The sequence below is a fragment of the Myotis daubentonii genome, chromosome 11 (genome assembly GCF_963259705.1).
Source record: "Myotis daubentonii chromosome 11, mMyoDau2.1, whole genome shotgun sequence".
NCBI lineage: Eukaryota > Metazoa > Chordata > Mammalia > Chiroptera > Vespertilionidae > Myotis > Myotis daubentonii.
This window is the reverse complement of record NC_081850.1, coordinates 15,610,946-15,626,560: the sequence shown is the minus strand read 5'-3', so window position 1 is coordinate 15,626,560 and position 15,615 is coordinate 15,610,946.

Sequence of the window (15,615 nt, the reverse complement as noted above, 5' to 3'; positions counted from 1 at the left end):
TGCACTCTTAACTCCTCTAGTAGGTTCTCACCGAGACATTGGTCGAGAATTTGTTCTGGGGCGTGGGTGCCAGGAGTGCCCCCACGTCCATTTGGGGAGTTGGGCAGTGTTTATTTGCTCAGCTCCCGTTCAGGCTAGTCTACTAAGAGAGTGCGAGTATGGATGTTTGTCTGTCTTAACATAATTATCTTTCATTAACTGGTTTATAAATGTAAGTGTTTGAGCATGTGTAAAAAGCAAAAGCTACTGTGTGTTATTCTGTACTTCTGTTGGCTCATATGGCTAAAATGTTTGATTTATTTAAGGCTGGGTGCTCTGGAGGATTGCAGAAGCCCCCCAAGCAACTGCTGAGACCTACTTTCTCCCAGGGTTTTTTTGTTTTGTTTTGTTTTTCTCTCTGTCAGAGAGGGAATCCACCCACTTAGCTAATAAAATTTCTATGTTTGTGAATTTACAGTATTAAGTTGAAATTTTGGAATTCTGGGATTAATTTAAAGGTATAAATTTGTGAAGGGTGTAGCCCAGAGAAGATTAAACCAAGACTAGACCACTACCCTTTTCTCCCCTGCTAAGGCTTGTTAGGTTAAGATTAGTACATTTTCTCATGGCCTGTTTAGGGCGAGAAAGAAATACTGCCGGATTTTTCATAATTAACTGCTTTGTATGCTGCCTTTTTCAGCCCTACCAGCAAACAGAGAATCATGTGGTCCCGAGACCTGAGACCTGCCCGCCCTTCCTGATAGATTTACAGTGGGTCTCTGTCAGAGACAGCAGATACTCTGACTAGAGGGGAGGACCTTCAGCGGAGGGTGTCTGTGTGGCCCTGGGCTGGGGGACAGGGCGGTGGTTGGAGAGATCAAGAGTAGTAAAGGAGGAGGATTTAAGATCCTAGGGGCTGAAAGTAAAGAGGAAAAACCTATGAGGGAAAGAAACTGTTACAGAAAGAAAAAAGTTATCCTTAAACGTAAAATGCCTAAATATACAGGATTTCAGACCAATTGCCTTGTTTCAGGACAGAGTAAATGCTTAATGCAGAAAGGGGTGGGGCTGTCAGCAGTTAATTATGAAGCAGAGAGAGATAGGTTTTTGTTGATTTTTACTGGATGCAGAGTGCTCTGCTGGAGTAGGGGTCCGGTCTGTAGCCTACCAGTTGTCTTATTTGAACTGCACTAGACTCAAGGCCGCAAGTTGCAAGGTGCAGTAAATCTTTCTCTGCCCCGTTTTGTTCTCTTTAGCCCTTCCAATACTAAATTAGGTCAATACAATATACTTGAAATTACATAAGGAAAAAATAGCAGTTTTTACTAGACAAGTTTTAATTTACCTGCTCTTCGTTTCATCACAGAAGGTCTAGTTATATTTTCTTGAAAGTAAAAGTACATTTAAAGTGTGTTTATAAATATTAATCTAAGAAATGCTGGATGTTACTTTTTTTTTTTAAATATATTTTATTGATTTTTTACAGAGAGGAAGGGAGAGAGATAGAGAGTCAGAAACATCGATGAGAGAGAAACATCGATCAGCCGCCTCCCGCACATCTCCCACTGGGGATATGCCCGCAACCCAGGTACATGCCCTTGACCGGAATCGAACCTGGGACCTTTCAGTCTGCAGGCCGACGCTCTATCCACTGAGCCAAACCGGTTTCGGCCTGGATGTTACTTTTTGATAATTATTTCTAAAATAAGGAATTCTAAACATTTTAAAGAATAAAAGAAAGAAAAGGTCTACAAATTGCTGATAGTGTGACAGAAAAAAAATTAATTAAAGATACTTAATAGAAAGTCTAAGGCATAGTTATGCATTTTTTAAGAACATAGAAAAAATTTGAAGGCTAATTTGAAAGTATGAAATTTATAAAGATTATGTACATAAGAAGAAGAACAGAATAAGGTTTTAGTAGCAAGAGAACACAAGCAGTAAAGACAGGGGCAGATACGACTTGGGGAAAATACACACACACACAAAACTAAACTCCCAGGAGCCGGGTGGAGGAGAGACAGAGCTGAAGTCCGCAGCCGCCCTGGTGATTTGGAGCTGGTTACTAGGCAGACTCAGCCCCCAAGAGCCAGGAGAAGGAAGGTGGGGGGAGTCCGGATGCCCTAGACACCTGCAGCCACGGGAAGAAACAGCAGCAGCAGCTTCTGACATTGCAAAGAATTAACAGAGAGAAAAACAAACAAACAAACAAACAACAGTCCCTGAGTTAAAGGGGTTCCCGTGCCTTGAACTCCCTGAGAGAAGCTAAAAGATTTAACCGCTTAGACCAGTGATGGCGAACCTATGACATGCGTGTCAGAGGTGACACGTGAACTCATTTTGTGTGACACGCATTGACAGAGACAAAAAATTGCATAATCCAAATATTTGTTTCTCGCAACAGCCAGAGTTGGGCATCACTAGAGTAATATTATTACTCACGTTACTCATGATCAATAATGCAATTCTAAAACTGGATGTAAACATGTACACCGGTGTTGTGTAGCAAAGTGAAAACATCCAAGATACATTGCTCCAACATTGACATTAATATAAAAAGGTTAAGAATTGCACTATAAAGAGATTAATCTTTACTCATGACATTTTATTTTTACTTGAGTGACAAAATGCCCAATTCTGAAAACTGCCTCATTATTGTCAACACTAGAGGCCCGGTGCACGAAATTCGTGCACTGGGGGGAGGGGGTCCCTCAGCCTGGCCTGCACCCTCTCCAATCTGGGACTCCTTGGGGGATGTCAGACTGCCGGTTTAGGCACGATCCTGCACCAGTAGTTGGACATCCCTCTCACAATTCAGGACCACTGGCTCTTAACCACTCACCTGCCTGCCTGCCTGCCTGATTGCCCCTAACCACTCTGTTTGCCAGCCTTACCACCCCCAACTGCTGCCCTGATCCCCCCAACTGCCTCCCCTGCCAGCCAGTTTGCCCCTAACTACCCCCTGCCACCGGCCTGATTGCTCCCAACTGCCCCCCCTCGCCAGCCTGATTGGGGTTGAGGGGCCGATTGGGGGAGGGGCTGGCCATGGGGAGGGGCTGTGGTTGGTGGGCTGGGCAGCCACCCCACCAAATGAGCTGGGGGGTGGCGATCGGGGCCAGGGGCCAGTGGCCTGGGGGAGGAGCCATGGGTGGTTGGCCAGCCAGCCCTGCCCCTGATTGTGATGGGGGGGGGGGTGAATCTGGGGTTAGGCTGGGCAAGGGGGAGAAGCTGCAGGAGATTGGCTGGCCAGCCCTGGCCCCTCTTGGGGTGGGGGGATCAGGGGTGGGACTGGCCTGGGGAGGAGCTGCAGGACGTTGGCCGCCCAGCCCTGCCCCCTCTTGGGGTGAGGGGGTGCAATCAGGGGGGGGGCAGACAGCCACGGGGAGGGGCTGTGGGCCTATTGTGGTGGGGCAGGTTGATCAAGGGCGGGCTGGCGGGGGGTGGGGGGGAAGAGGGGGTATTTGGCCAGCCGGCCTGCTTTTTTTTTTTTTTTTGGCAACTTCACAACTTTAACTTGTGGTGCCTTTGCTATGTCTGAAAAATACCTTCTCCCCTTGCCTGGGACAACGATGGGAAGGGGGCAGCAAAAAATAGAAGACATCCCTTCCTATTGCACACAGGCCCTATATACAGGCTCACCTGGCCCAGGCCGGCAGGATGCTTGGCACATTCTAGGATCCCTGCTCAGGGGCTGGAGGGGTGACTGGTGGCAGCACACGTGAGAGGGGACCTCTGGGTGATCACTCTGGTCCTGGATACTGGTCTTGGCACTTCCTGGTCCCCAGTTCCTTTCTGGTCCCTCCTGCAGCCCTGGTCCCCCTACCTGGATCAGCCTCCCGTCTCCATCCTGGACTCAGATGGCCCCCTTGGCTCCTGGGGGCTCTGTCCTCCCTTCCTAACCTGGAGATCTCAAGGAAGGTTATGGCTTCTCAGAGACTCCTCGACAGCCCTGTCACTCATGTTCACACAGGGAAGGGGTGCATGTGGCAAAAGCAGCTGTATAAATGCGGGTGCAGGGGCAAGTCCTCTGGGGTCACTTGGACAGTTTGCTGATGATGCAGATCAGGGCCACATTCTCATCCTTGAGGCACTGGTTGTCAGCTCGGAGGTTGGACAGGCCCTTTAGCTCCTCTTCCAGGTCAGTGGCCTTGCACTCCAGGGCCCTGCACTCAAATCTCTCCAGCTCCAGGATGGCCGGCCTCTCTGCAAAGTGCTCCTGCCTCTGTGTGGTGCGCTCCAGCTCTACCTTGAGCTGCTCCAGCCACAGCATGGTCTGGGTCAGGGCCTCACGAAGTCTCTCGTTCTCAATGTGCAGCTTTGCATAGAGCTTCCTGAAGCTCCCTCAGGCTCTTCCAATTCGGGCTGGGGTTCTGGGTTGAGGTCCTGCTGCCTCTGGACGGGAAGTGCTGGATTCTGGGCTGATGTCCACTGGCTTCCCCTTCTCCCCTTCACAGGCCCTCTCCTCTCATCGCCAACTCTGCGGGGCTCCCTGGAGGCCTGTGGTCCCTGTCCCTGCCCCTCAGGCCCCTCTGCTCTCTGGGCAGGGCCATCAGAATTCTCAACCCCAGGGACTTGGGGCTGCAGGAAGGGTCCAGGCTCTGAGCGCCCTGCTCTTGATGTGGATGCAAGAGTCTGATCAGGGGAAGGCCTGCAGGGGGGAGGGGCTGTGAAGTTGGCTGCTGGCCCCACCACCTGATCAGGCGTGTGCTGGCTACAGTGGGTGTCATAGCGACTGGCCCAATCAGGGCCATGTTCTGCTCGCTCACCACTCCCCAGTCCGAACACCGCCTCCACTGCCCGGCTAACAGGCCTTTGGGATCACCAGCTCACAGCACCTGCTTTCCCACAGGCCATTGCTCTTTGCTCCACCCTGGTGATTCCCAGAGATCCCGCCCTACTCAATTTACATCCCCGCCCAAGCTGTGCCAGAGGCACAAAAGGAACCACCTGCGCTTTTGCAGCCTAACCCAACAAACTGTAGATTTCAACCCCTCACATACATAAGGGACACACTCAAGAAGCAGAATCAGGTTCAGAGGAAACCAGAGCCAGAGCCAGACCTGGCTGGGCCAGCGACATGGAACCGCTGTACCAGCAAACGCACAAGCAGGTCCACCAGATCCAGTCTCACATGGGACGCTGGGAGATGGCAGACAAGCAGTCTTTGCGCTTAGTAGAAAACGAAATCCAAGCAAGTGTAACATATATTCAGCCAACAAGAATGCCTGGAGATTTGTCCAGCAAGGAGCCGCCCAACAAAAGACAGAATGCCAAACTTCATGTTCACCAGTTAAAGTCTGATGTCCAGCACCTGCAGACTGCTCTCAGAAACTTCCAGCATCGGCGATACTCAAGGGAGCAGCAGGCGAGACAGCGAGAGGAGCTTCTGACTGGCACCTTCACCCCCAACCTGGGATGCGGCACCCCCTGCAAGGCTGCGACGGCCCGTGAGGCTGAGACGGCCCCAATGAGGCTGAGACGTCCCCTGTGAGGCTGAGACGGCCCCTGAGAGGCTGAGACGGCCCCTGTGAGGCCGAGACGGCCCCTGAGAGGTTGAGATGGCCCGAGAGGCTGAGACAGCCCCTGACAGGCTGAGACGGCCCCTGAGAGGCTGAGACGGCCCCTGTGAGGCTGAGACGGCAGGGGACCCCCAGCTGTCCACGATCGCTGGCTCCGCCCCTGCTCCCTGCGATGGCTGGTTCCACCCCTGACCAGGCCTAATGCGTCTGGCCAAGGTGTTAGGCCTGGGCAGGGGACCCTCAACTCCCTATGATCACCGACTCCGCCCCTGCTCCCTGCAATGGCTGGTTCCACCCCTGACCAGGCCTAATGCGTCTGGCCAAGGTGTTAGGCCTGGGCAGGGGACCCTCAACTCCCTATGATCACCGACTCCGCCCCTGCTCGCGATAGCTGGCTCTGCCCATGCCCAGCTCCCCACGATCTCCTTTTCCGCCCCTGCCTAGGCCTAACGCCTCTGGCAGAAGAATTAGGCATGGACAGGGGACCCCTACCTCCCCCCCATAGCTGACTCCGCCCCTGCTCCCAGCGATGGCTGGCTCCGCCCCTGCCCCAGCCTAATGCCTCTGGCCAAGGCATTAGGCCTGGGCAGGGAACCCCCAGATCCCCACGATCTCCTTCTCCACTCCTGCCAAGGCCTAACGCCTCTGGCGGAAGCATTAGGCATGGACAGGGGACACCCAGCTCCCTATGATCGCCGACTCCACCCCTGCCAGCGATGGCTGGCTCCATCCCTGGCCCGGCCTAACACCTCTGGCCAAGGCATTAGGCCTGGGCAGGGGACCCCCAGCTTCTCTCGATGGCTGGCTCCACCCGTCCCAGCCTAATGCCTCTGGCCAAGGCATTAGGCCTGGCAGGGGACCTCCAGTCCCCCACAATCTCCCGCTCTGCCCCTGCCTAGGCCTGGGCAGGGGACCCCCAGCTGCCCACAATCGCTGACTCCGCCCCTGCTCCCCACAATTGCTGGCTTGCCCCTCCCCAGGCCTAATGCCTCTGGCCAAGGCATTAGCCCTGGGCAGAGGACCCCCAGCTCCCACCATCACTGGCTCCACCTCTACCCAGACCTAATACCTCTGGCCAAAGTGTTAGGCATGGGCAGGGGACCCCCAGCTCCCCACGATCTCCTGCTCCGCCCCTGCCTAGGCCTAACGCTTCTGGCGGAAGCATTAGGCATGGACAGGGGACCTCCAGCTCCCCCCCGATCGCTGACTCCGCCCCTGCTCCCAGTGATGGCTGGTTCCGCCCCTGCCCCGGCCTAATGCCTCTGGCCAAGGTGTTAGGCCTGGGCAGGGGACCCCCAGCTGCCCACAATCACTGACTCCGCCCCTGCTCCCCACGATTGCCGGCTCCACACCTGCCCAGGCCTAATGCCTCTGACCAAGGCATTAGTCCTGGGCAGAGGACCCCCAGCTCCCACCATCGCTGACTCCGCCCATGCCCAGGCCTAACGCCTCTGACCGAGGCGTTAGGCCTGGGCAGGGGACCCCAAGCTCCCTATGATTGCCGACTCCTCCCCTGCTCTCAATGGCTGGCTCCACCCATGCCCAGGCCTAAAGCCTCTGGCCAAGGCATTAGGCCTGGGCAGGGGACCCCCAGCTCCCATTGCTGGCTCCGCCCCTGCTTCCCAGGATCACTGGCCAGGGGCGGGCAAAGGTACCTGGTTCTCCGATCACGGGGCAGGGCAAAGGCGGCCCCCAGAGCTGCCTTTGCCCTGCCCCCTGGCTCTTGGCTGCCTCCTTGGTTTCCGATCACTGGCAGCGGCAGGCGGCTTCTTCCGTCCTTCCCCTTTCGCCTCCCAGCATTGCGCCTACGTATGCAAATTAACCACCATCTTTGTTGGTGGTTAACCACCATCTTAGTCAGCAGTTAATTTGCATATCGCCCTGATTAGCCAATGGGAAGGGTAGCAAAGTTACGGTTAATTACCATGTCTATTACTAGATAGGATAATGAACAATATAAACTGATGAACAAAAACAGATCCAGACACAGAGAATCATTGATCAGAATGTCAAACCTCAGAGGGAAGGTAGGGGAGGGCGGGGGTAAGGGGTAGAGATCAACCAAAGGACTTGTATGCATGCATATAAGCCTAACCAATGGACACAGACAACAGGGGGGTGAAGGCATGAGTGTGTGGGGTGGGGTAATGAGTGGATAAGGACACATATGTAGTATCTTAATCTATAAAAAAATTAAAAGTAAAAAATAAGAGAATGCCAAAAAAAAAAAATCAATCCTTTTGTTATTTCAAACTACACCATTCATTTATACAGCACACTCTTCACGTTATGGTCTCATTTTCAGTAAACATCAGGCTAAGAGCAAAAACATACTTTTGACTCACTATAAAGTCTACCATAGTAAAAAGAAGTTAACACTTTAATCACTTTATGATAAATCTTTACTAAACCTGTTTCTAATTCATGAAAAATTCCAGGTATGCATAAAAGTTTTCTAAAAAAGAAAGAACCACATTTATTACCTCTCCATAGATATTAGGGAGATGATAAACATTTGCTATATTTTATTGAGATATCCTTTTTAACTGAAAGATTACATAGACAGTTAAATCCAACTCACCCCTTTACATTAGTCTGAACTACCAGAGGACATTCTTTAAAAGTTATTGCATATTTTCCCCATACACTCTCACTGTCCCCCTTAGGCCTCTGCACACTACAACTTTAGACAAATACATCTAGATATCATGATAATAGATATCATGGATATAGGTGGCCTGTCCTCTTCTAATTCCTCCTATCTCAAGGATGTGTTGTTGTTGTGTTTTCATTTTTTTTCTTTTTTTATTAAACTAGGATGAATTTTCCAAAAATTCATCTGGAATAAGAAAAGACCCTGAACAGCTGCAGCAACCCTGAGAAAGAACAAAGTAGGTGGGATCTCAATACCAGATATCAAGCTGTATTACAAAGCCACTGTTCTCAAAACAGTCTGGTACTGGACACGAACAAACATATAGGTCAATGGAATATAATAGAGAACCCCGAAATCCACCCAAACCACTATGCTCAATTAATATTTGACAAAGGAGGCATGAACATACAATGGAGTCAAGACAGCCTCTTAAGGATATGTTTTTAAAGCCTCCACCTATAGTACAATAGCATAAGAAGTCCCTATAATCTTTTCATTATGCCAAGAAACAATATTATAAAGATAAGGATAGGTATATATAAATCTTATATTATGCCTCATTTTTACTGTTAACGTACATGGGGACTCATTTGTCTCTATATCTGTCTGCAGCTCTACTCTGATCCTTTGTGGATATGCAGGTTTAGATGTTTAGTATAACAAAATACTTTTTCCTTTTGTTTCTAAATTCTTTGTATACTGGCAGCACATCACAGTGCCTGATAAATGTAGGCACTCCACAGACATGGGCTGAATGAATTAATAGATAAAGTGCATTGCCTAAATGAATGAATCCATCAATCAAAATCTATAACCAATGCTTACACAGCTTACAAACTCAGGGCATATAAAACCAACTGCACAGTACTTTCCACTCTGTCAAATTAAATATCAAAACAGACTTGTTAATGTCTGCATATATTGCTCATGTTGTTGAGATATAAAGGGAAAAATGGTTTTCCAGATTAAAATGTCTGATTTATTCTTAATATGTGCCTATTCTATATTTTATAATCTTAGGTCACATAAAACTGCATAGCTGAAAATTTACAAATGATTCCTGTATTTTTTTTTTAAGATTTTGGTTTTCGGAGTTAAACAAATGGATCCTGGAGAATGGATGCAGAAGATCATTAGACAAGCGATCAGTCAGCATCTTTGCCTATGCATAAAGGTTACTGAGTGAATAGCTCATATTTTAATAGCTGAATGTCATGCCAGCATAGAAATCACAACCTAGCCTGAGTTATATCATGAGACATTAGGAAGAAACTATGGCAATAATAGATCCATCCAATTGCTACATAAACGGAAACACTGTAAGGAAGTTTGGCTGAGCACCTTGATAACCTAATTCATAATGACTCCAAAAAGCCATATAATAATTTAAAGACAATAATGGTAGCCAAATAAAGATATATATATAATTTAAGATATGTATATATCAGACATATTTCAGTCCTTAAACTCAAGCAGTATATTACATTTGTCTAGAATTGTCTACAAAAGCTGAAGTGTTCTGATTTTTTCCTGCTTCTGTCAAGAAATCCTTATAGTTTTCTTAAAACTACTCACTTTGAAGTGTTTCTCTCCTCAATTTTTCTTAAAGAGACTTTCTAATATAATGAGATTACTTTGTCTTTCAAGGTAGACGAAGCTGTCCTACCACATATGAGCTATGTTACCTTGGGTAAATTATTTAGCCTTTCCAAAGTTCAGTTTCCTTAGTATAGAAATTGACTTAATTATACTGCAGCAGAAATGTGATCACCAAAACCAGACTAATTTTTATCTTGGCAAGACTGGTTGACTACTTCTCCTAGCCTCCTTTGAAGTTAATTTGGGGCATGTGACTTAGTTGGCCAATGAAATGTTGATTTAAAGTAAATAAGCCATTTATCAGCCTGGTCCTGTTCCTTAAATCCTCCTATGTTATAGTATTTCATTGTTATGCTTTCTTCTTCACCTGCTTATTTATCAGTCTTCTAGTGGAAGAAAGACTTCAAGGTCATGGAGGGTGGTAGTCTGGGTTCTGAATAAGTGTAATGAACAGAACTTGCTTGTTCAGGCATTCTCTTCCAAACCCCCCGTGACCCATAATGGACTGTGATTTGAGTGAGAGAACTTGCCTATGTTGAGACACTCATGGATTGTATTTGTTATGGCAGTTAGCTTACTTTGACTAATAAAAGTACCTACTTTAACGATCTATGGAAAAGTTAATGACTATAAAATCCTAGTGCAGTTTAATATAGTGTCTGATACTTATTATCAGGTTAGGTTTCCCTCATCTCTGCTCAGCAGGTGGACCCAACATGTCCGGTCTTTACATTTCAGACTTTACATTCTTGACCCCTTTGCAATCATGTGGGAAATAGTAACTATCTCCTTGGGGTAGAAACTGACTTCACAATGATAATGTGCCGTTGTTTCTGGATATATTTTTTATTATTAAAACACCATTTCTTTTCACCTTTCATGCAACTCTTTTGACACAAACAGAAAAACAACTTGAGATACAGTTTTGGGAACTAATGTGATTCATAATGTCACTTGAATTTATGCCATAAACTTTAAACCTTAACTTGATATTCTTTTTGTGGTACATTAGCACAAATCTAAGGTTATTTCCTATAATTGTAAAGTACACAGGTGACAGCTAGGCAGCCACTGCCTCCTGTACCTATAGAAAATGAGTGAGATAGCAAAATGCCTGTTGACATTTAATTCTTAGTAAAATATGTGGGAAGTAATTCCAAAATAAGTCAGGATGCTTTGGTCTGTTTTTAAATTTCTTTTTAGCAAAACCCAATTTAAACTGAAAATAATCAGTGATGGAGTGAAGTCATTGATGTAGGCTGAAAAAATTTATGGTCTGAAGCACCCTAAAATTTGTTTTGAATTACCTTGTGTGCACTTTACACTTTAAAATGAGCATCTGAGTTTTATATGTATATATATATTTCTTGGCTTGACATTTATTCAACTATTTTTAGAGGGTTACCTGCGAAGGCTTTAGAGTTGTGACCTCTATATTCAGAACAGAAATGTTCCTGAAAATTTAGCTGCAACTTTAAAACCCAGAAATCTGGGTCACTTTGCCAGTGGGTCTCATTGTGTAAATCTCCCTTCTGTTGAATGCCTACTGTGAGCCAATCTTGTCGAACACTCGAATAGCATATGCTATTTTACTCACTCCTCATGACAACCCTATAAGGAAGATAGCAGCATCAATCACTATGTTGCACAGGAGAAAATGAAGACTTAAAGAGGTTCAGTCACTGCTCTTGACTCTAAAGCCCATGATCTCTCTTGTCCAAATGAGACTTGTTAATAATGAGCATACGGACAATAGATTTGCAATGGTAGATTTCTGTTGCATATGCCAAATTTCCCCTTCTTTTTACTGTCTTCTTCTTTCTTCTGTGTTCCTAGCTATTGATTTAGCTTCCTGCCACTCACCTCCTCTAGGCATGACAGTGAACAGTATATACATTGACTATGTACATGCATTAAAAAAAAAAGCATTTTCTACAGCTTATGGAGCTTTGCTTATTAACTCAACAAACTCCAACACTGCCCACGGCTTTGAAGATCTTGCCTCAGCCTTGTGCTCATTACCACTCTCCAGCTTATTCTCACCAAGCCATTTCAGGTTGTCTGTTCCTATTGAAAAGATGATCTGATCCCCGCAATGGACTCTTTAAGTCCCTTATTTCATCTTTTGGAGGTAATGCTTGAGGCAAAAATGTGCACTCTACAACTCAAAATGAGTACAATTGGTTAGAAATTAGAAATATCGCCCTAGCCGGTTTGGCTCAGTGGATAGAGCATCGGCCTGTGGACCAAAGGGTTCCAGGTTCAATTCCAGCCAAGGGCACGTATCTTTGTTGCAGGCTCCTCCCCAGCCCAGGCCGTGGTTGGGGCTTATGCAGGAGGCAACCAATTGATGTGTTTCTCTCACATCAGTATTTCTCTATGTCTTTCCCTCTCGCTTCCACTCTCTCTGAAAATCAATGGAAAAAATATCCTCAGGTGAGAATAGAAAAAAAGAAAGAAATTACAAATATTTTCACCACTAATTTAACATTACACATTGCATTCGGTCATAATTAAAGTCAGTGGTTTCATGGTAAGGCCTACAATTTTAAGTGCTGCGTTTCTGTCTTTGAGTTTCACAGGGCCCCAAAGGCCTAAACATGAGTTCCTCTCCTCTCAACAGATATGCACCCCCATTCCAAACAGTGTAGAAGCTGCCTACCTGACCAGTTAACCTATCCACCAGACTTGTTTCACTCCACCAGATTCTCAACCTAAGGAGTTTTATTTCTCTGCCAGTTGACAGAATTATTCAAGAAATCAGCCCTAACTGGTTTGGCTCAGTGGAGAGAGCGTCAACATGAGGACTGAAGGGTCCCAGGTTTGATTCCAGTCAAGGGCATGTACCTTGGTTGTGGGCACATTCCCAGTAGGAAGTGTGCAGGAGGCAGCTGATAGATGTTTCTCTCTCATCGATGTTTCTAACTTGCTATCTCTCTCTCTTCCTCTCTGTAAAAAAATCAATAAAATACATTTAAAAAAAAGAATGAAATAAATCACATCCTCATGCAGGAACCAAGGAGCACCCACACTCCTGTTACTACAAGATCTGTCTCCAACAGCCCTTTCTGATTTCCCTGTAGGGCTCTACCTGGTATGAGGTGTCCTCCCCCAACCCCCCCAGGCTGTAGTGTGACTAATGAATTACTGTCAATCTCAGGTGTCAAGTGTTCAGGCATCTCATACTATGGTGAAAGAAGCCTCCTTCACTAACAGGGTGAATAGGAGATGATCAGAACATTGGTATTCAGCATTTAGACTTCACAAGCATATCTGAAAGAAAAAAACCAAACCTACAGTTTCCTTTTTACTATAAAATTCATGAAAGACAAGACATTTTAACCACCAAAATTATAAAAGACAATCTCAGAATAATGACCAGTCTTTTAAATTGAACAATTAACTTGAATAATGAAATCTAATCTCATGGAAAACTTACTATACTGCCTTTTCCTTAATGTGCTGTACATTGGTGAAAACCTCAGAACAAAATGGCATAATCCCTGAATAGATGGGTAAGAAACACTGAATCATGTTTCAAGAAGCACATGATAGAAGCACTCACTATGGTTAGAAACAAAGAGACTTTTCTGCTACTCTTGTCTATACCTGCATAATACATTTTTCTAACAGCTGCCAAGTTTGGTTAAAACAAGGATTGTGTCTAATATTTGGGCTAGTGTTAGTACCAAGTCAAATCGCCAGTCAACCTGAGGGTCTTCTCCATGACCTTTGGAGACAACAGTCAAACCATTAAGTATTTTCTTCTTTCTAGGTATTGCCTAAACTTGATCCATATTGCCCACTCCATAGGGAGATTTCCATATCCATTTAATTTATATGCATGATTAAATATGACCTTTAGACCTTAGACCAAAGTCTATGGCATATAATTAAACATCTCTTTAGGGCCTAGAAAAGGTTACCTTAAATGGCTCATGAAAACTATCTAATATGGTCAATAATACAGGACTAGTTAAATATACCTGGCACAATTATACACTATAAAATTATGTAACCATCAAAAAGTACAAAATATATCTTTATGTTTGGATACAGAAAGATATTCTAGAAAGGTTGTAAATTTGAGGAACAGATACATATTATGCTCCAACTGCATAAGAAAAAAGGAAGACTATATTAGCACGCAGATATATTTGTACATGCATAAATACTTTCTGAAAGAATAAAAAAGAAAAGGTCAAAATGCCATCAATACAGCAATGGACAACTGACTGCCAAGAAAGGACTTACAAGTGCCTACAGTGCATCCAGTCAGAGATGTTGATTAAGGAATATCCATACGGTTTACACTTTTTATTTATGGAGTAGCAAGTTGACCTTTTCTTATAAAAATATGAAAGCCTAAAATATATTATTATTCTGAGCAAGGTCCAAGAGCAGTCTATCCAACCTCCCAAAGGGCTAATAGTACAAAGGAAGGCCTAGATAAGGCCAATATGTTATTGAAAAGTTTTTGGCCTTGAATCATAGTAGCTGGAAAGCTCACAGTACGCAATATTGGACATGAAGACAACTCAGCGAAGAATGGCCTCATGGAAAATGAGCAATGCTGAGTTTGTATAGAATAAACATATCCAAAAAGGTAAATCTTGTTGCATCACGTAACTATCAACTATGTTAAGTAAACCTTTAGGAAAGCTTCTTTACTGCTGTACATTTAAACTTTAAGACTCTCAGCACAGAATAAAAAATTCATTTTCACTAAGTAGTTAATGTTAAACAGGTCTTCTAAAGTACACGTTGAACTCCTTAAAGATAATCCAAACCCACAGTAGCCAAGGCCATATCATCCAAGTAAATTGGGCATCATCTGTCATAGACAATTAGTAATTATAGAGGCCACATTTGTAATTCACTTTTTTGTAAAAAGTAGCTTCTTCGTGTGGTTACCAATTAATGCATAACAAATTACTCCATCTTTCCTAAAGTAAAACAACGTTATTTTATTACTAGAGGCCCGGTGCACAAAAGTTTGTGCACTGGTGGGGGGGGGGTCCCTCAGCCCAGCTTGCCCCCTATCACATACTGGGAGCCCTAGGGGATGTCCTACTACCTGCTCCCTGCTCCCCTTGGGGAGTGGGCCTAAGCCACAGTCTGGCCTTCCTTTGTGGGAATCAACCAGGCTGATCAGGGGAAGGCCGCAGCCCCATCACCACACTGTTGCAGCCACTGCCAGTCAGGGCAGCCACCAAGATGTTTTCATCAACACGGACTCCAGTCCCTTTACCATGAAAAAATCCTTCCATCGTTCCATCGTTCCATCGTTCCATCGTTCCATCGTTCCATCGTTCCATCGTTCCATCCTTCCATCCTTCCATCCTTCCATCCTTCCATCCTTCCATCCTTCCATCCTTCCATCCTTCCATCCTTCCATCCTTCCATCCTTCCATCCTTCCATCCTTCCATCCTTCCATCCTTCCATCCTTCCATCCTTCCATCCTTCCATCCTTCCATCCTTCCATCCTTCCATCCTTCCATCCTTCCTTCCTTCCTTCCTTCCTTCCTTCCTTCCTTCCTTCCTTCCTTCCTTCCTTCCTTTCCTTCCTTTCCTTCCTTTCCTTCCTTTCCTTCCTTCCTTTCCTTCCTTCCTTTCCTTCCTTCCTTTCCTTCCTTCCTTTCCTTCCTTCCTTTCCTTCCTTCCTTTCCTTCCTTCCTTTCCTTCCTTCCTTCCTTCCTTCCTTCCTTCCTTCCTTCCTTCCTTCCTTCCATCCTTCCTTCCATCCTTCCTTCCATCCTTCCTTCCATCCTTCCTTCCATCCTTCCTTCCATCCTTCCTTCCATCCTTCCTTCCATCCTTCCTTCCATCCTTCCTTCCATCCTTCCTTCCATCCTTCCTTC